Source organism: Gymnoscopelus microlampas (genome assembly GCF_963454915.1).
Source record: "Gymnoscopelus microlampas genome assembly, chromosome: 9".
Lineage (NCBI taxonomy): Eukaryota > Metazoa > Chordata > Actinopteri > Myctophiformes > Myctophidae > Gymnoscopelus > Gymnoscopelus microlampas.
Genome location: NC_139946.1, coordinates 18,185,814 through 18,206,519, shown reverse-complemented (window position 1 = coordinate 18,206,519; position 20,706 = coordinate 18,185,814). Strand labels below are relative to the sequence as shown.

Sequence of the window (20,706 nt, the reverse complement as noted above, 5' to 3'; positions counted from 1 at the left end):
TGGCATTTTACTTGAGTAATTGTCACAAATAATTGTGATTAAGGATTTAATTGTATTGTACATGAACATTGAACATGTTTGAAAATAAATCAACATTTTTGTAACTAGAAGAGTGGGCACCCGGGAAAAGTGGGCACTTCAATGTGTAATTGGCCATTTCTATTCCTCAAAGTAAGTAATTAAGTAACTTAAAGGAGTAGTTCACCCACAAAATGACTTATTTTCTATCAATTGCACACGCCATGAAGCCTTAATTCATGGATTTGTTTTTGTCGCATTCCTATGCCAATAATTAGATTCCCGTCTCCTACCGGCTAATGTATCCGGTAGGAGACACAAAGTATATTATTTGTGTCTCCTACCGGAAATACACCCGGTCATCAAATGATTGGCTTAGTAATGAGACAAAAACTAAATCATGAATTCAAGGCTTCATGGGGTGTTAGAAAATAAGTGATTTTTTGGGTGAACTACTCCTTTAAGTACATGCTTTGAAGATGCTTGACTGGCCTACAGCCACTGTGGGCATAAAACAATACGTTTTAGGTCTGATAATGATGTACCCACCCGTACATGTTCACATCATGTATACTTTACATTACTTAAAAAGGGATAGTTCACCCAAAAACATGCTTTTTTTTTCGATTAGTCACCCCACGGAGCCTTGAATTATGGACCGGTAGGCACAAAGGAGACTGTTTGTGTCTCCTACCGGAACCGCTGCCGGTCATCAAATTATTGGTTTAGGAATGAGACAAAAACAAAAACATATTCATGAATTCATGTCTCCATGGGGTGACTAATCCATAGGAAAAAGTGTTTTAAACCGTTGGTTCTCAAAGTGGGGTCCGGGAACCCCCAGGGGTACTTGAGGGGGTTCCAGGGGGTCCCCAGCTAAATGATGGACAGGAACCAAATGGACCCTTATGGGTCTGTAACTCAGAGAGTGTACAAATGGAACCAAATGGACCCTAACGGGTCCATTTGGTTCCATTTGTACACTCTCAGAGTTAAATTGACATTGGTTTTACAATGTGAATTGGGGTCCCAGAGGTATAAATGCCACTAGATGGGGGTCCGTAGCCTAATGCATGTCAAACTGGGGGGTCCTTGAAATGAAAATGGTTGAGAATCACTGCTAGAGAGCCGTAAAAACCTTCTCTTATTGGGGTCCCTGGCTTATCTTTTCAAATGGGGGTCCGCGGGGTAATAAGTGTCAATTAGGGGGTCCTTGACATGAAAAAGTTTGAGAACCACTGTTTTAAACTATCCCTTTAAGACAGGGGTCTTCAACGTTTTCAGGCCAAGGTCCCCCTAGCTGAGAGAGAGATGAAGCAGGGACCCCCTCTATATTGTATAAAATTGTGTTTGGGATAAACTTTTGCTGCTCTTTTTTCCCTCTACACCTATAACTCTTTGCTAAAAAATAGCCGATCTACAAGCTCACTACGCCTTGCAGCGCGAGGCGTTGTGAGCTTGTAGATCTGCTATTTTTGGCTTAAGTTCTCCTCAGCAAAGGGATGCTAGGGTTCAAGTGGTTAATGTAAAAAAAGATTTGGCGGACCCCCTGTAGTAACTCTGGGTCCCGGACCCCCTGTTGAAGACCCCTGCTTTAAGAACATTTTGCAAATTCTTCATTTGCTTTACATTTTGGGAGAAACATTGCCAATTTAGCAAAGAGGTGCCGTCTATTCCTGTATCAAACACCATGTTCAAGTAAAGTCTACAATGCTTATCATTTCATCAAGTTTCAGAAACAACTAAAGACAGTGGCTCTCAAATGTTTTCATATCAAGGACCCCCACATGAATATTCATTTGGCCAAGGATTGGGCCTCTTCCTTACTTCCTTCACATTACCACTGATACAAATGAAGGCTCTGTTCTATTTAGTGTAGCACAGTGGTTCTCAAAGGACACCCATAACTCTGAGTGTACAAATGGAACCAAATGGACTGTAATTTGTTTCCATCTGTACACTCAAGAGTTACACACCCGTAAGGGTCCATTTGGAACAGAGCCTTCATTAGCATCATTGGTAACACCTGTGAAGGGAAATGAGGAAGAGGCCCGATTTATTTACAATATGGCCGCTGATTCCAAAACTCCAGTTTGTGCCTCCTACCTCCAGCATGGTTGTGTGTTACAGTGAAATTGGTGACCTTCAGAAAACATGCGACCATCTCGTGGACTTCACAAAAACATCACCACGTCCAAATGTAAATAACAACCGTTTGTTTATGAACAGAGCAACTCTGTTCATGAACTAACAGCAGTGATTTACTTTGGATGTTTGACATGTGATGGACACGATGGACACATCTTTTGCCAGGTCACCAATTTCTCCATAACACTGGAGGAGGCAGAATGTTGAGGGTTGGGATTCGGCTTGAAAATAAAACCACAGACGTCTTGGTTCAGCTCTCAGCCGCTAGACCAGTGGCTCTCAAAGTGATGTCTGATACCAGTCATCAGTTACCATGAGTATAAACCCTAGGGTTTATACTAGACCGGTCACAATTATTATGCAATAGCCTAATTGCAATTATTTGAATTTGCAATTATGTTTTGCATAATCGTCATAATCATTACCATGTTAATAATGTTCATATATTTTCAAACATTTTGTGGAAATAGCAGATCTACCAGCTCAAAACGTGTTGCGATGCGACACGTTCTGAGCTTGTAGATTGGCTATTTCCACTCTGCTAATCCCACTATGAATGTATTTGTTGTAATTAAATGATGTATATTATGTGTCATATCTACCTTGTGCAACTTTTGTTTACGAAGCCCTAAAAGCCAAAAATAAATTACATTTGTATTCATAATGTTCCCATGCTCAACGTCAAACACAATTAAATCTTTGATCGCAATCAATCATGTGACAATGAATCATCAACTTCCATTTTGTAATGGTGACACAGCCCTAGTTTATAATGGCCAGCAGTGGTGGAAGAAAATACTGATTTGTTTTTACTTAAGTAAAAGTATCACTACTGCAATGTAGAAATACTCTGTTACAAGTTAAAGTCCAGAATTCAAAATTCACTTGAGTAAAAGTACAAAGGTACAGGTATAAAAATGTACTTGAAGTACCAAAAATAAAAAGTACTCATTATGTAGAATATCCCGTTTCAAAAGTTTTCAAAATATATTAAAATCTTTTAAAAATAGCCGATCTACAACCTCACAATGCGTCGCATCGCATTGTGAGCTTGTAGGTCGGCTTATTTCAAATGGCCAAAATGTATATAGGGCTGAAGTGGTTAATAATTGTTTTTCTTAATTATAGTAAAAATCTACAAAGTAACTAAAATAAAGTTTTCAAATAAATGTAGTGAAGTAATAAGTACAATATTTGGATCCGAGATGTAGTGGAGTAAAAGTAAAAGTATTGAAATTTGGAAATACTCAAGGAAAGTACAAATCCCTTGAAATTGCACTTAATACAGTACTCAAGTAAATGCACCTAGTTACTTTCCACCACTGCTGGCCAGGTGTGATCCAGGTACGTACCGTGTGGGGCCTCCCGCCGCGTGGTTGAAGATAGCTGGTATTAATAGAGCCGCGTAGGTTGTATGGCACCACGTCCCGAGCACCGTACGCCTTGTATCTCAAACGGAGAACGTTCGTTGGCACCGTTATACGTTTCAGCTCTCAGGGCCTCGTTGTTGCGTCGACGCCATCGAGGTTCCATCTTCAAGCCCCTTGTCCTGAGTTACAGACACTCTATTACCAGCTATCTCCTGATGACTCCATCCATCCTTTGAACCTTCCCTGAAGCATTCATACAGTGAGTCAAACGCTGAGTCATAGCTAGGAGCCATGACTCAGCGTTTTTAACTCACTGTATGAAGTAGATTTAGTCCACTCTGCAGAAGGTCACATGATTAACCTGCAAGACACAGATATATACCAACATTAAATTTAATATATTGTATAATAATAACAATAATAATAGAAAATACAGTTTTTAAGTAGGCTATAGTGCAGGGGTGATACAACTTTGATGGTGTATAGGGCCACTATATTTCCACACTCACTCCAGAGGGACACATTGCATATTATTGTTACTGTCGGGCAGACGCCTCTTATCTCCATATTTTTACTTTTTTTGTAAATTAAATTCGTCATTCTAGTATGTCACACAAAAGTAGCAAAAAATAGCTGATCTACAAGCTCAAAGCGCGTCGCATCGCGACGCGTTTTGACCTTGTAGATCAGCTATTTTGGAATTGGAATCCTGACAGTTTTTAAAAAAAATTAATTTCAAACGGATTTGCTTATAATTAAGTTAACTTTATGAACTTAAATACAAATACATTGGATATAAAGTCATTGAACTAATAATATAGACTGGAGTAATTAAAGCGGGTCATGATTGCATGTTTGGAATTGGAACAGCTGAAATCAATAACATATATCACTATTAACCTGCGGGCCGCATTAAGTTAAGGTGAGGGCCGCGTGTGGCCCCCGGGCCACCAGTTGCCCATGTATGCTATAGTGTTAACCCTTTAAGACCGGGAACGCGTCAGTGTAAACACTTTAACCATTATCTTACACTTTAACTTTGGCTATTCAAAAATAGCAGATCTACAAGCTCACCGAGTGCGGCGCTATGAGCCTGCATATCTGCTATTTTTTTGAAAAATTGTGAACATTTCTGAATTTCTTTTACTCAAATTTTTGCTTCTGGGGGGTCCCTGGAACAAATATACATATCATTTTGGGTGGTCCTTGTCCTTGACATGAAAAAGTTTGATTATAGCAACATAAGTTTTTTTCAAAAAACGTATGATTTAGAAAATTGGTTCTCAAAGTGGGGTCCGGGGACCCCCAGGGGTACTTGAGGGGGTTCCAGGGGGTCCCCAGCTAAATGATGGACAGGGACCAAATGGACCCTTATGGGTCTGTAACTCTGAGAGTGTACAAATGGAACCAAATGGGTCCATTTGGTTCCATTTGTACACTCTCAGAGTTAAATTAACATTGATTTTACAATATGAATTGGGGTCCCAGAGACATACATGCCATTAAATGGGGGTCTGTAGCCCTAATGCATGTCAAACTGCGGGTCTTTGAAATTTAAAATGGTTGAAAATCACTGCTAGAGAGCCGTAAAAATCTTCTATTATGGGGGTCCCTGGCTTATCTTTTCAAATGGGGGTCCGCGGGCTAATAAATGTCTATTTGGGGGTCCTTGGCACGAAAAAGTTTGAGAACCACTGATTTAGAAGACATTTGTAGAATCCCCCCAGAAGCAAATATTAGTGTTAAAAATGTTCGCTTTAAAAAAACATATTGAAAAATGTGGACACATTTTCAAGTAGTACCATCAACAGTAGCAGATCTACAAGCTTGAAACGTGGCACAAAGCAACACGTTTTGAGCTTGTAGATCTGCTACTTTTGCCATTTTTTAAATCCTGAAAAGTAACAGTTTGGGACATTCTATGGTTTCCTCCCGATAGAGACGATATTATAGTTTCATCTTAGCCTTAGATCAAGACTCAGATTTCTTATCGATTTTGATATCGATATTTAGTTTAAATTACTTATTATCCTGCCTGAGTGTTATTTATCTTATGTTACAATTTAGCTCAGTTTAATCTCTATCCTTAGGCTTTTACATTTGTTTTGTTCTAGATATTTCATGAAAAGTATGAAATGTGAAAAGTGCTGTACAAATAAAATGACATTATTATCATTATCCTATCTTTGACATTCTTAACACTCTCCAAAAATAGTGTTTGTTAGTTGGTTCCATGTTAAAGTCTCAAACATCTTGATAAATGTATGTTACTCTAAATATAACGTGTTTATCCCAAAGCCACAGATGTTATCCCACCATACAGACCCTTTATGTTCGGTAATATTCCGCATTATTCGATAAATAAATGTTTCAATCTGGTCTGTCTGAACATCACTGTATATATATCATTCAATGGGTGTAAGTGGCGCTGTTGCAGGTGAACACCGGTATTACACCCCATGTAATCCAGGAAATACAATGACGTTCATCCACAGAGGGGATTAAAACACTTCTTTATTAATCTATACTGAACATTAACTGAACACCAACCCCCCGTATGTACGGATAACATATGTGGCTTTAAGATAATCACTTTATATTTACAATGCATACATAAGTATAGACGCACGAGCCTTAAACACAGAACCACAAACTATTTGGTAAAGTGGCTGTTGCAGCAGGTAAATGTCCATGTAAATGTGGAACTACACGCACACGGGACTAAGACGCGTCTTTATTAAACTCTACGTAATATTACGGAACACAACAGACCCGTATGGACGGGTAACATCCGTGTCTTTGTGTTTAAACACTTTATATGTTGGATTGGGTTCATTTATGAGGATTTATGATCCGTTTAAAACTACCAACAAACATCAGACTCGATCACCATAAATAATACAATCCCTGACGGGCCGTCTTGATCCAAGACTAAAGTAGATTTATAAACACACATGAACATATGGCAGGGTTAGATCTACAAACCCCCACACAGTGAGTGTTTAAACTTTAGATATAAATCAAACATTACCTTCAGCAGAGCGGCGCGACGTGGTGCAAGCTAAAATGTTTGAAAGCAGACGTAGTGCGCCTGGTCTTTTTTTAAATCCATATTCACATCCGGTTTAAAGCCCCGCCTACTGGATCCGGTGCGTTGAACACGTTCAAACGAACGTCACATGGACAAACCATTTGCGTTTTCTGACCGGATCTTCATCCTGCAGAGTGAATAGATCACCACAGACTGCTTTTTACTCATCAACACTAAATCATCTTCACCTGTGCAGAGCAGCGGTGTAAAGTAACTAAGTACATGTACTCCTGTACTTACGTACAATTTTGAGGTATTTGTACTTTATTTGAGTATTTTCAATACTTTTACTTCTACTCCACTACATCTCAGAGGCAAATATTGTACTTTTACTTCACCACAATTACTTGAAAGCTTTAGTTACTAGTTACTTTATAGATGTTTAATATGATTACAAAACATGCATTAACCACTACAGTCCTATGCATATTTAGGCTATTTGAAATCTACAAGCTCACAATGCCTTGTGAGCTTGTAGATCTGCTGTTTTCAAAGCATTTTTACACATTTGGAAACTTGTGAAATGGGATATTCTGCAAAATGAGTACTTTTACTTTCAGCACTTAAGTATATTTTAATGTGAATACTTTTGTACTTTGCATATGTGAATCGTGCATATTTACATATTTGAATAAATTGTCTATTTAAAACCAGTATGTTTTAAAACAAAAAAAAATCGATTCAATTTAAAATACAGCATCACAATCATTTTAACCACTTTATCCATATTTTATACTTTGGCCATTCAAAAATATCAGATCTACAAGCTCACAGCGCGTCACTTCGAGGCGGCGCAGCGAGCTTGTACATCTGATATTTAAAAAAATGTTTGAAACATCTTGAAAATGTTTGGAACATTTTGAATGATGTTGAATTTCTTAACATAACTTTTCTCTTCTGGGGGTCCCTGGCACTAAATATTTTTCAGATGGGGGCCCCTGGGCCAGGGGGTCCCTAGGGGTCCGTGGCCATAAAGCATACGTTAATGTGGGGGTCTCTACTGATTTATAGCATCCATAACTAGACGCGTCGCAATTCTGAGAAATTGCAAAGTGTGGTTGCGCCGACCGTATCACGACTCGAGGGATACGCCGGGAGGAATACGGTCGGAGGCCGTGCGACGTGCCATTCGAATCGGGTGCCGATCGTACCTGCCTTCGTGATACGTGCCGTTTTGATTTTAGGAAATAGGCCCCTCCCACTAAATAAATAGGCCCCTCCCACAAATGTAACAGACCAATCGTATTGTCACGTCACTCCTGATATCGCTTTTATTTCATTTTGAGAGGACTGATCCCCCCAAAAATCATGTTTTTGCCTCGGTTACATTTTGTGCATTTGTGGCGCCCCCTATGGGTCAAAATGGAAATGCTTTTGGGGATTTGTTGAGTAAACCATCCTCAACATGTGATTCAAATTTGGGATTCACCGGACGTTTCGTTCGTGATTTCTGGCATTTTTGGTAAAACAGGCCCCTCCCACTAACTTTGGAAGCCATTTACGGACGAACGGTAAGGACTATCAAAATGCCGTTTGGATATGTTTATCGCATGGGCCCAGAGATCATGTGTACCGATTTTTGACATAGAAAATTTGGACAAAATATGTGGGAGGAGGAGCTAAAAGTGTGTTTCGATGAAAATTAAAAATGGCGGAAAATCTACCCTGACACAAATGCGTCATGACCCAAGGAATCTAGGGGAAAAATATTTTTAATTTACGACCTACGGTTCAAGAGTTATAGGCCAAAACGTAAAGTGGGCTGTTATAGCGCCACCATGAGGCCGACTGGTGTAATTTTTTTTCCAATCATTTTGGACTAAATCATGAACCACCCCTCCAAGTCTTGAAACTCTAGCCCCTACGGTTTCTGAGAAATAAATACTTGAATGGGAGTTTTTTCATTTTCCCATTAAAGTGGATGGGGACATTTAATGCACTAATAAATCAATATCAATTAAACTATGAAACCAATCTCTTAGCAAAATACAAGCACACGATTCCCGGTGAAGCCGGTCATTTTGACATACGGCACTAAATTGGGAAAAATAAATTGTGGGAGGAGATGCGGTTCAAAATAAACTGTTATGGCCTCGGAGGATAACAATAGTCTGGTTGCCCTGTTAGGGCAACCACACTAATAAACTTCACTCGCCCTGAAAGGCTTCCTTCAAGGTCATACAGATGATGGGCTGCTTGGGCATTTAACCGCGTCACCAGCAAATCTGAAACGACGTGTTCTCCTTGGTGAGGAAATCAATCAAGCAGGTGCACAAACCCAAAGAGGCTTGCTAACTGAATCCCCCGGTTAAATGCTTACTGTAGCTTATACTGCACTCACGCACGCACGCACGCACACGCGCGCGCACACGCACACACACACACACACACACACACACACACACACACACACACACACACACACACACACACACACACACACACACACAGAACTTTCCAGTTGATAGAAGTTTCTGGGTTACACATAATCGAAAACAGCCATTAACCCATTAAAACCGGGGAAAGCATCTGTGTCATTTTAGATTTTAGCGTTGGCTATTAAAAAACTTGCAGACCTACAATCTCACCTACAAGCTCACACCACACTGCAAGCTTGTACATCTGCCATTTTCGAAAATATTTTGAAATATCTTGAAGGTGTGAGAAGGGGTGTGACTTAAGTTTGCTGTCAGGAGGACTTCTCCACTCTGGAACCACCTGCCTGAGGAGGCTGATGAATCAGTGGTTCTCAAACTTTTCTAATTTCAAGGACCCCCAGTTTTTTTTTCTTTTTTTTGTAATTAAAGTATTTATTCTTTTTCCAACAAATAAACATGACAAAACATAACAGACAAAACCAACAACACAACAGTACAGATAATAATAAAATAAAAATAAATAAATAAATAAATAAAAATAAACATAAAAACAAACAACAACATAAAGTAAATACAACAACTTAACACAGGCAGTCATAACACAACTAGGCTAAGCGGACAACACCCCCTACCTCCCCTTTGTCATTTTTGATTACACATCAATTGCGATCTGTTTCAGCATATGATCAATGCAGCAAACCTTTTATGTACAAAAAGAAGTAGTCCCACACTAGATGAAACTTCCCTTTAACATTATTTTTTCTGGCAATCAAGTATTCATAAGAAGCGGTCTCAGTCATAAGTTGGGTCCACTCTGCCAGCCCTGGTGTACATGAGCTCTTCCAATGTTTGATATGGATAATTAGCCACAAAACCCCATAACTCTGACAGTGTACAAATGGAACCAAATGGACCCTTGGGGGTCCATTTGGTTCCATTTGTTCACTGTCAGAGTTGTAGACCAGTAAGGTTCCATTTGGTTCCTCCTAACTATCAATCATTTTGCTGGGGACCCCCCTCTAACCCTCCCAAGGGCCGCTAAATTAATCGCTGTGATAAATCACTCTTTGTTTAAATCATTTCTTAAAACATACTTTTATCAAAAGACCTTTCCATAATTAAACATGTTGGAATTGTATTGCTGTAGTTTTGTATTCTGTTGCTGATTTTCTTTTACAACATTTCTTCAGTTTTATGTAAAGTACTTTGCAAACTTGTTTTGATAAGTGCTTTAATAAAATGAGTTGTTATTATTATTGGTCTTATTTTGAACCATACAGGCCTGGGATCAGTTCCAACCTGCTTTTATTGGGAATGTTGCTTTTCAACATTTATACTGTCTCAATAAAATCAATCAATCATTCAATCAATAAATAAACACTTTGGGAAGTAGATTTTAGAGTAGACTGTCCTTTAAATAAAATAGTAATGAATTATATTGATTTGATCTGTGTAGAACATATCAAACAGAGAGAGACAGAGAGAGACCCCCCCACACAGACAGACAGACAGACAGACAGACAGACAGACAGACAGACAGAGAGCCATCCCAAAGCCTATACCCCTTTTACAAGGATGCGCTGGGATTAGCCAGTAGCCACTTTGAGTGGCAGTTGGGGCAAACGCTCACCCCAAAACAGAATTCGCGATTCAGTCCCTATCGGTACATAACTCGAACGGCGCTGAGTCAGCTTAAGCGAATTTAGCAACGTTTGGCCCGGCGACTCGCTCGCTTTAGCTCGCTCGGCGGTACCTCTCACGGCTCAAGTTTGCTTGAGACGGCGCGCCTCCGTTGCGGTCTGCAGTTGTTGCAGGCGAGAGCCAGTTCTGCGTGCTTCACAGAAGCGGGGCGTGGTTATAGCACAAGCGGTATAGGCTTTGGTATGTCGCAGTCTGGACAGACAGTCATTTTCTGTTAGTTTCAACGCACTTCCTTTAGCGTTTATGTCTCACAGCTGGAAGTAATAACTGGTACACACACACACACACACACACACACACACACACACACACACACACACACACACACACACACACACACACACACACACACACACACACACACACACACACACACACACACACACACACACACAGTAAATTAATCACCTTCTCACAAAGGCCTCCTTCCCTTAAATAATTTGTTTTTGTCCTTGCTATCTCACTTCATCGCATTAGAGGTTTAATTAACAATTATGTCCTGGCATCTCACTTTTAATTACGCCAATGCCCGGTTCCATTTGTAGAGCAACTATGTGGCACGCAGGGAAGCAAACATTTGGGTGAAGAAATTAATTTAACGTGTGCCCTCAGTCAGCGACACGATGATAACATGGATTGAGAGAGAGATGGGAGGGAGATTATTATAATATTATAATGCCATATTATATTGTTGCTCTAGGGTGGAAATGATCTAAAAATACAAAGTAACTAAAGATGTCAAATAATTGTAGTGGAGTAAAAAGTACAATATTTGCTTGTGAGATATAGTAGAGTAGAAGTACTGAAACATGGAAATACTCAAGCAAAGTACCTCAGACTTGTACTTAATTAGAGTGGGTGACAATACTCTTCTTCAATTTGGCCTTGTTGTCAAATTGAGAGATCTCCGTCAGGTCTGGTTTTTCAGCCATGTCTACTGTTAGGAGCAGGTGGTCAGCAGAATGTAAAGACCTGATGTTGATGATGCACAGAGATGGGTGCACAGAGATGGGTGTTGGGGACATTTCCCAGGGTGCACTCTGTTACACAAGGGGGGGGGGGGGGGCATCAGACGAGGATGCCATTGCAGAAACCTCCTATCTCCATATTTTAATTCTTGGTAGTTTTTTCCGTAAATTAATGCCTTACTTGATTGATTGATTGAATACTTTATTAACAGTTTGCAAAGACAAGCACAGGGAAGTACAGTTCAATATGTGGTCTGTTAAGAGGATTTTAAACCCAAGAAAGCACTATGGCTTGTTTCCATTGGGGTCCGTTGTACTCCTTTGATCCTTTGATCATACTCCTTTGATCATGCAGCGTCACACAAAAGCATCAAAAGTAGCAGATCTACAAGCTCGAAACCTGGTGCGAAGCGGCGCGTTTTTGAATATCCTGAAAAGTAAACTTTTTGGACATATGAGGTTTCCACCCGACATAGACGATATGTCAGATCTGTCATAGAGCTGTCTTCAAAGGGACTTTGAACATAATGATCAATGATCAAATAATATCTTATTTATAATTACATTTTGGAATCAAATCATGAAAAGTTAAATTCCTTTTATGAGGAGGATAATGATTATGGCTTTTCATTCTGACAGGAGGTTCTTCATTCAGGAATCATACTTAATTTTTAGATAATTTGTATGACATGATACTGACCATGATACTGACCATGATACAGACATGATACTGACCTGAGAGACATATAAAGAATACCTGATGCCCTCTCTGTAGCTGTTCTCCTACACACAGGGTTTCATATTTCATTCATTCAGACCCTGCTCTGCTCACAAGTCTCCTGAGATATCCAGACGTCCAACGGATATCTCTTGGAGGTCAATAGAAGTGTACAACATTAGCCAGAGGTGCTACCACAACTAGCTTGTGCGCTAGGACAAGACAGAGACACACTCTCGTAGCACTCTTGTGTGTCGTAGCAGTGTGTGTGTGTGTGTGTGTGTGTGTGCGTGTGCGTGTGCGTGTGCGTGTGCGTGTGCGTGTGTGCGTGTGCGTGTGCGTGCCCTCACAAGGAGCAGGGTGGGCAGCATTAGCATTCTGAAGGGACGGCTCCAGTCTCCTCAGAGGAACTGGGAATGTGCCAACTTGGCAATTTACTTAAACCGGTCCAAAGTTTGATTTCTTTATCCGTTTGAACCCAGACGGAGGTAAAACCAAGGAGAAGCGTGCAGAGAGGAGCGTCAAAGGATGAAAGTACTTACATGTTACAGCCCAGGGGGCTGCAAGTTGAGCTGGAGAGAACCTCGCTGACGAGAGCCCCTCAAGGCAGGAAGTAAACCTTGTTCTTCCTAACTCACTCACTCACTCACTCGCTCGCTCACTCACAATTTTTTACGTTCTTATCTTAATTACTGTCATGTTAAATTAAATAAAACACATGTTAAACCGGCACAATGTACAACTTCTTTCTAATGAATACATTGTAATTTTGTGCAAAAATGTCACCACAGGAAACCGGGTTCAAATCCGGGGTAAAAGAGGAAAGTTACATCAGCAGCTTTAACTTGACCTTGAGAGAGGATGCATGGCAGAGTTACAAATAATAAGAGATGTGAAAAATGCCTTCTTACACTTTCCCACTTCTGCAGAGTGTTTGCTAAACTGTAATGTAAAGTACCCACATAGCAAAACCTATGCAGACTGGTCTGGCCCAAATGCCGTTTTCGTTCCGGCAGTCTGGCAGACCTCCGGCAGAATATCACTCCGGCAAGTGGTATGTGGACCGGATGTGAGCCAGGTCTGGCAATGACGGCACCGGTTACATGATGGCAAGCCGCATATGGGCCGAGTATAGATTGGGTTCATTTGGCCCACATTAGGCATTTTTGTATCTAGCCCACAGGTGTTTTGGGTTAATTTGGCCCACGTTAGGCATTTTTGTATCTGGCCCACACTTGTTTTGGGTTCATTTGGCCCACGTTAGACATTTTTGTATCTGGCACACATGTGTTTTGGGTTCATTTGGCCCACATTGGGCATTTTTGTATCTGGCCCACAGGTGTTTTGGGTTCATTTGGCCCACGTTAGGCATTTTACAATCTGGCCCACAGGTGTTTTGGGTTCATTTGGCCCACGTTAGGCATTTTTGTATCTGGCCCACATGTATTTTGTGTTCATTTGGCCCACATTGGGCATTTTTGTATCTGGTCCACAGGTGCTTTGGGTTCATTTGGCCCACATTAGACATTTTTGTATCTGGCCCACAGGTGTTCTGGGTTCATTTGGCCCACATTGGGCATTTTTGTATCTGGCCCACAGGTGTTTTGGGTTAATTTGGCCCACGTTAGGCATTTTTGTATCTGGCCCACACTTGTTTTGGGTTCATTTGGCCCACGTTAGACATTTTTGTATCTGGCACACATGTGTTTTGGGTTCATTTGGCCCACATTGGGCATTTTTGTATCTGGCCCACAGGTGTTTTGGGTTCATTTGGCCCACGTTAGGCATTTTACAATCTGGCCCACAGGTGTTTTGGGTTCATTTGGCCCACGTTAGGCATTTTTGTATCTGGCCCACATGTATTTTGTGTTCATTTGGCCCACATTGGGCATTTTTGTATCTGGTCCACAGGTGTTTTGGGTTCATTTGGCCCACATTAGACATTTTTGTATCTGGCCCACATGTGTTCTGGGTTCATTTGGCCCACATTGGGCATTTTTGTATCTGGCCCACAGGTGTTTTGGGTTCATTTGGCCCACGTTATGCATTTTTGTATCTGGACCACATGTGTTTTGGGTTCATTTCATTTATTATTTTTGTATCTGGCACACAGGTTAGCCTTACTTCTATCTGGCCTGCATGTGTTTATGGGCTTATTTGGCCCAGATTAGCCTTATAATTAACAAGCCCTAAAGGGCGATCTCGCGCACATGGGTGCATGCACATGAGCCCTTGCACATGGGCGTTTTGGCATGTATACCCTTCTGCTGAGCTGGTTGAGTCACACTGTGATGTCAAAACAGGTCAGCTATATCCATATATGGGGTCTCTTTGGCTTGGATGTGTTGAATCCTAAATGGTAAATGGTGCATTTATATGGCACCTTTTTTATCCAAGTCCCTTGGATTAAAAAGGCTGCAAGGCAGCAACCTGCGTACCAGGAGCAATAAGGTTCAGAGTCTTGCTCAAGGACTCTTCGACGGTGTTCACTCTCCATTCCGACATCTCACCACTCCGACTAGTGGCTTCCGCGTGCGGTTAGGGTTAGGGTTAGGGCTAGGTATAGGGTTCGTCAACGTCGGAAAGGCGACATGTCGGAAAGGAGAAATGCACCCCTCTTCGACATGTGGACCTTGAAAGTGTATTCTCCGGGGTGGGTAACCTCTCAGCACCCCACCCACACTGTAAAATAGACTATTTTGAGCAGAAAACAAACCATGCCATGTCGGAACTACCATGTCATGTCGTAACTCAGCACACTACCACTGAAAGTCAATGGGGATGTGCTAAGAGTTCTGACACTTTCCGACATTGAAGGACGCATAAGAACCTTTGTTTATGTGAGTAGCGACGTAGTTTAGTTTATTTTGACTACAGTTTAGCGCCCGTAGCGCGGTGCCTCGCACGGTCCGTTTTTTTGTCATGCCGGAACCGGCTTGCCATAAGTGAGCCAGATCTGGGCCAGATCTGTTTGCCAGATTTGGCTGTGTTTTGGATGTGGATGTCTTTGCTCTTCGCACCATGGCAACCTCTTCCACCCCCTCCTGGGGGGCACCCACGATCCTGCCCGCCCCCCCCAAACCCTCTGAGCCTTCTGAGTGAAAAGAGCTTGCTCTTTCTTCTGCTGTGCAGTGCATTGGCATCATCGGACCAGTCAAGCGAGCTGTTTAGGTGCACGCCCAGGAATTTGTAGCTGTCCACCAGCTCAACCGACTCTCCTTTGATGATGCTGGGTACTGGTGGGACCTTTCCTGCTTCTTCGGGGATCCACCGGCATCTCCTTAGTCTTGCCGGGGTTGAGTGGGAGGTGGCCCACCTCGCTCCATTGCACAAAGCCGTTCACCACGAATGTAACGTGGATAATGCAGCAAAGTGAATGGCAGTGATGACAAACACTCCTGAAGAAGAAACAGTAGTGCAGACACTCTCCAATGGAACTGTACGTGGAACTGATACTCACATGCACTTGCCAGTATCCTGAACATCAGCTGTACATGAGCTAAGCAACAAAGTCCTTATGAAAATATGTAATTCTTATACTCCAAAACGGCACTGCAACACGGCTGTCTCTGTAAAAAATGACACCTGACTCAGAGTTTGAACACCTGTTCCATAACAGGCTTTGAGAACCCACACATGTGGGACTGGACTCCTGATTGGCTGTCAACTATGAATAAATCAAAACTCAAAACCCTCCTTTGAGGGGTTTCCACATGGGTCTGTAACTCAGACAGACTCCAGCATGTAATGGTTTGACATCCTGTAATATTGTTTTAAATACCGGGGTCCCACAGGGTGTCTTGCCACATTCTCTTCTCCATAAACACAAACAAAATCACATGCAATAACAATGGACTGTCATTCTTTAAATATGCAGGTGACAAGCGCTCTCTGACCACTTGTGGACATGCATGGTTCTCCCTGAAGCTGAGTGTCAGTATAAGACCCAAAAGCGCATGTTCCTCCTGAGGAGTCTGAATGATTTTAATAACAAGGACAGTTTAACAGTATTGAATCAGTTCTCACATTCAACACATCACAAAAAAAGTTAAAAACAACAACTCACAAGAATCATTAAACAATAAAGCTACCGAAATCACCCACCACACCAATATGTGTCTCTACATGCAGTAAAAAGTAAGGCAGATCATCAAGGACCCTTCAAACTGGGTTGAGGGGGTTCCAGGGGTCCCCAGTTAAATGACATGACAGAGCCTTTTACTCTGTTATAAGTAAAAGGCCTGTGTTCAAATTGTTACTTGAGTAAAAGTACAAAAGTATTGGCATCAAAATACTTAAAGTATCAATAGTAAAAGTACTAAAATGTTTGAAAATAGCAGATCTACAAGCTCACAACACGGCGCCAATGCAACACGTTGTGAGCTTGTAGATCTGCTATTTTCATTATAATTTATATCTGCAAAGTAACTAAGTATAAAGTTTTCAAATAATTGTAGTGGAGTAAAAGTACATTATTTGTCTCTAAGTTGTAGTGGAGTAGAAGTAAAAGTATTGAGAATGGGAAATACTCCAGTAAAAAAAAAATACCTAAAAATGTTACTTTAGTACAGTGAGTAAATACACTTATTAACTTTACACCACTGTGATCTACAAGCTCACAACACATCGCTTTGTGACGCGTTGTGAGCTTGTAGATCTGCTATTTCCAAAGGATTTTATACACATGATAACTTGTAAAATGGGACATTGTGCATAATGAGTACTTTTACTTTGAGTACTGAAGTATATTTTGATGCCAAAAAGTGAAAACCCTCCTACTCTATTCCCATTGCCTGAGAGACAAGAGCCTGCGGTGATTGGTCGTGATGGTTTCCCTGACAACCGATAAAACCTGCGCTCATTGGTCGTCCCTCAGAACACACCCCCGTGTCCTGTGCTCTCATTGGTTGCATGACTCCAGCGCATGAGATAACCAGCTCAGCTGGTCTAATCAGCAGCAGCTGTGACTGAGATTGTCTTTGGGAGACGTCGACAGAACACAGAACAGCAAAAAGAGGTATGTTTATGCATTTATAATTATTTAGATCACGTCTGAACATTAATGGTTGAGAAATAACGTTGTGACTCAACATATGCTGCACATAATGTAAGATTCTGTTGGTTAGTTAGCCTGTAGTGTAACAGGTATTTCCTTGTAAACACAAACCGTTTGTTTGGACGTTTTAAAAGACAACATGCTATTAAAACAAAAGTATCTTGCCTTTTGTATATAGAATACATAGGTGTGTGGCCTTTTCTACTGTTTATCATGAAGTTGCCTCAATAATCTATATTTATTTTACTTATATTGCAGGGCTTTGTAGGCCAGGGGGGACTTTTAATAAGCAAGTCAAAGGTAAGGTTCCATTGGTACACTCTTGAGTTACTGACACGTAAGGGTCCATTTGGTTCCATTTGTACACTGTGAGTGTACACATGTAACCAAATGGACCCTGACAGGTCTGTAACTGACAGTATACATGGAACCAAATGGACCCTTACAGATCTGTAAGAGTTACAGACCTGTACGGGTCCATTTGGTTCCATTTGTACACTCACAGTTACAGATATGTAAGGGTCCATTTGGTTACATGTGTACACAGTTACAGATATGTAAGGGTCCATTTGGTTACATGTGTACACTCACAGTTACAGATATGTAAGGGTCCATTTGGTTCAATTGGTACTCTCAGAGTTAAAGGCCTGTAAGGGTCCATTTGGAATCTTGAGGGTCCCTGCTGAACCCCACCTGAGAACCACTGTACATTTAATGTGTTGGTTCTTAAAGTGGGTTTCTAGAGATGGTTCCTCCAGGTGTAAATACACTTCTCTTGTGGGGTTCCTTGGCGCACAACCTTTTCAAATCTGAAGCCAAATACAATTGACATGGAAATCTTTGAGAACCACTGATATGATATAGCTACTTATAACTTATTTTAAGGTGAATTGTAATATGACAACTGTAAACAAAATTAGAGTTTGAATATACTGTATTGTTAGTTAATCAAACATTTCTTTCCTTGCAGGGCTGTGATTGTCATTGGTTGTATGACTCCAGCGCATGGGAGAAGTTCATTACTGTCTGATCAGCAGCTGTTATTTTCACAGCAAGTAAGTTCAATCTGGTTGATTCTGTTGCATCTCTGCGCTATCTTTTTCCTTGGTGTGCTAATAATCGTTCAAACAAGGCATATATATCATCAAAGACGTATTTGACTATCTGTCAGGACTTATCTAACTTGACTGCGTGACTCATTTACGCTGCACCGCACACACACCGCGTTTAGATGCGAGTGAGCAACAGGCATGCTGTCACTGAAATATGGACCGTGGTGACAAACGCTCTAAAGTGTGGCTTCACTAAAGCCTTAGATCAAGACTATCGTATATGTATTTTATCAAATCTGACTTTTACTTTCGTATCTACGAGAGTCTTAGTGACCACACCCCCAGTTTGCCCTGAAATGTCACCGGTAAAACCTGGAGCTGTATGTCTCCAAACATGTAGAAATGCAAAACATAAGGTGCTTGCCCCAAATGTTAAGTAGGTGTCCAGAGTATTTGTGCAATGTATTAGTTCATATTTTTCAATAAAGAAGTGCTTTAATCCCATCTGTGGCCGAACGCCATTCCCCCCCCTCGTTTACTTCCTATTTACATGTAAATTGTGTAATTCCGGCTTTCACTAGATGCGCCACGTCACTACCGCCGATCTACAAGCTCACTGCCTTTTTAAAAAGGAGGAAAACAATTAAAACGTGCAGCTCACTGTATAATCCACAAATGAATCGACTGTTGGAATAAAGGCGAGGATGTTACTCTATTCATTAAATGTCTTAAATTGACTAAGGCTTAAAAGAATAAAGTTACTTTATTCTTGTGTAAATATGTAGATGCATTGTTGTTTTTTAAAATGTATCTTCTCTCTCTTCCCCTTGCTCCATCTTCTTCCCTTTCTTTATGGAAATACACCCACTGTTTTACACCTGCAAACCTGTGATGTGATAAAGCTTTTCTCATTCTCATAGGTGTTGAACCAAATCTGCTGCCATTAGCTGATACCCAATCCCTAGAAAACCTGGAGAAGCGGCTACAAAATAGCCCCGACCTCAAAATCCAACTGGTAAGAATTTCAGTTCTACTCGGGGAAGACACACACACAAAACCCTTTTTGTTTGTTGTTTAATGCTAACCCTTATCTTAAATTGGCTTCTAACAACTTTGCTGGGACATACAATATAGAATTGAGAAGCTAATTTAGTCAATCATGAAGGAACACTGCTATTCTATAGCTACTGCTATTTTTTAAAGAATTGTGCAGTAAGTGATTTTGTTTATTAAAAGATAAACATATCTATATTCGGATGGCAATAATTACTATGAAGTGTTCAGTAACAGGGGTCTCCCTGTCTCCAGGTGTTTAGTAAACAGAACATGCATGTTATGGTCAGATACCAATGTTATCCAATCAGAGATGACTCATACAGGATAAACAAGTGAAATTGGAAATGATGACACAAAGAAGTGAGCAGTAGCAGTACTCCAAGTCTTTCGGGTGACTGAACTCATTTCGGCTGCTTGTACCTGTGACCTTATGCTTTTGGTCATGACCCACACTTCAGCACAGAGCACATCATCCTTAGTTCCAAATTCTTGTTCTAAACAAAATTGATTTATTTTCCCTTACTGTTTTATTTACCGTTGCACTGAGAATTAAGACACATTACTAAAGAAACATTCTCATGATTGCTTTGATTTCAGGTCTCCAGCGTCAGGTGGAGGTGGGGGCAGAAGAGGCCGAGACAGGGGGTTCTCAAACAGCTCCAATGCAGAGTGAGTCTTGTCTAGAAAGATGGTGTGTTTACATTGATACAGTTCATTCTGGAATAGGGGTCTTGTCTGGCCATTAATAACTGAGCTTAAATTATCTTAAATTCCAAGTTCTTCTTCTAAACAATATGGATTTGTTTTTTCTTTTTTTTCCCTCCAGTTTTCCTTACTGCATTTTATTGTATTTATTTATTTTTTTACCGTTGCACCGAGAATCAAGCCCCATGACTAAAGAAACATTCTGATGTTTGCTTTGATTTCAGGTCTCCAGCGTCAGGTGGAGGTGGGGGCAGAAGAGACCGAGACAGGGGGTTCTCAAACAGCTCCAATGCAGAGTGAGTCTTGTCTAGAAAGATGGGGTGTTTACGTACAGTCAGTCCGGAAAGTATTCAGAATGCTTCACTTTTCCTACATTTTCTTATGTTACAGCCCTATTGAAAAAAGTATTTTTGAATATGTTTCCACAAGTTTGGCTCACATATTT

The 20,706-nt window shown here is 40.9% G+C and overlaps 1 long non-coding RNA gene across 1 annotated transcript; it reads left to right on the top strand.

The window, feature by feature from the left end:
* The first annotated feature begins 17,339 nt into the window (after positions 1–17,339).
* On the top strand, positions 17,340–19,473 carry LOC311051772. Its single transcript, XR_014601421.1, has 4 exons — positions 17,340–17,409; positions 17,707–17,748; positions 18,419–18,503; positions 19,421–19,473. It is a non-coding gene; the product is annotated as an uncharacterized lncRNA (long non-coding RNA).
* The last annotated feature ends 1,233 nt before the right edge of the window (positions 19,474–20,706 follow it).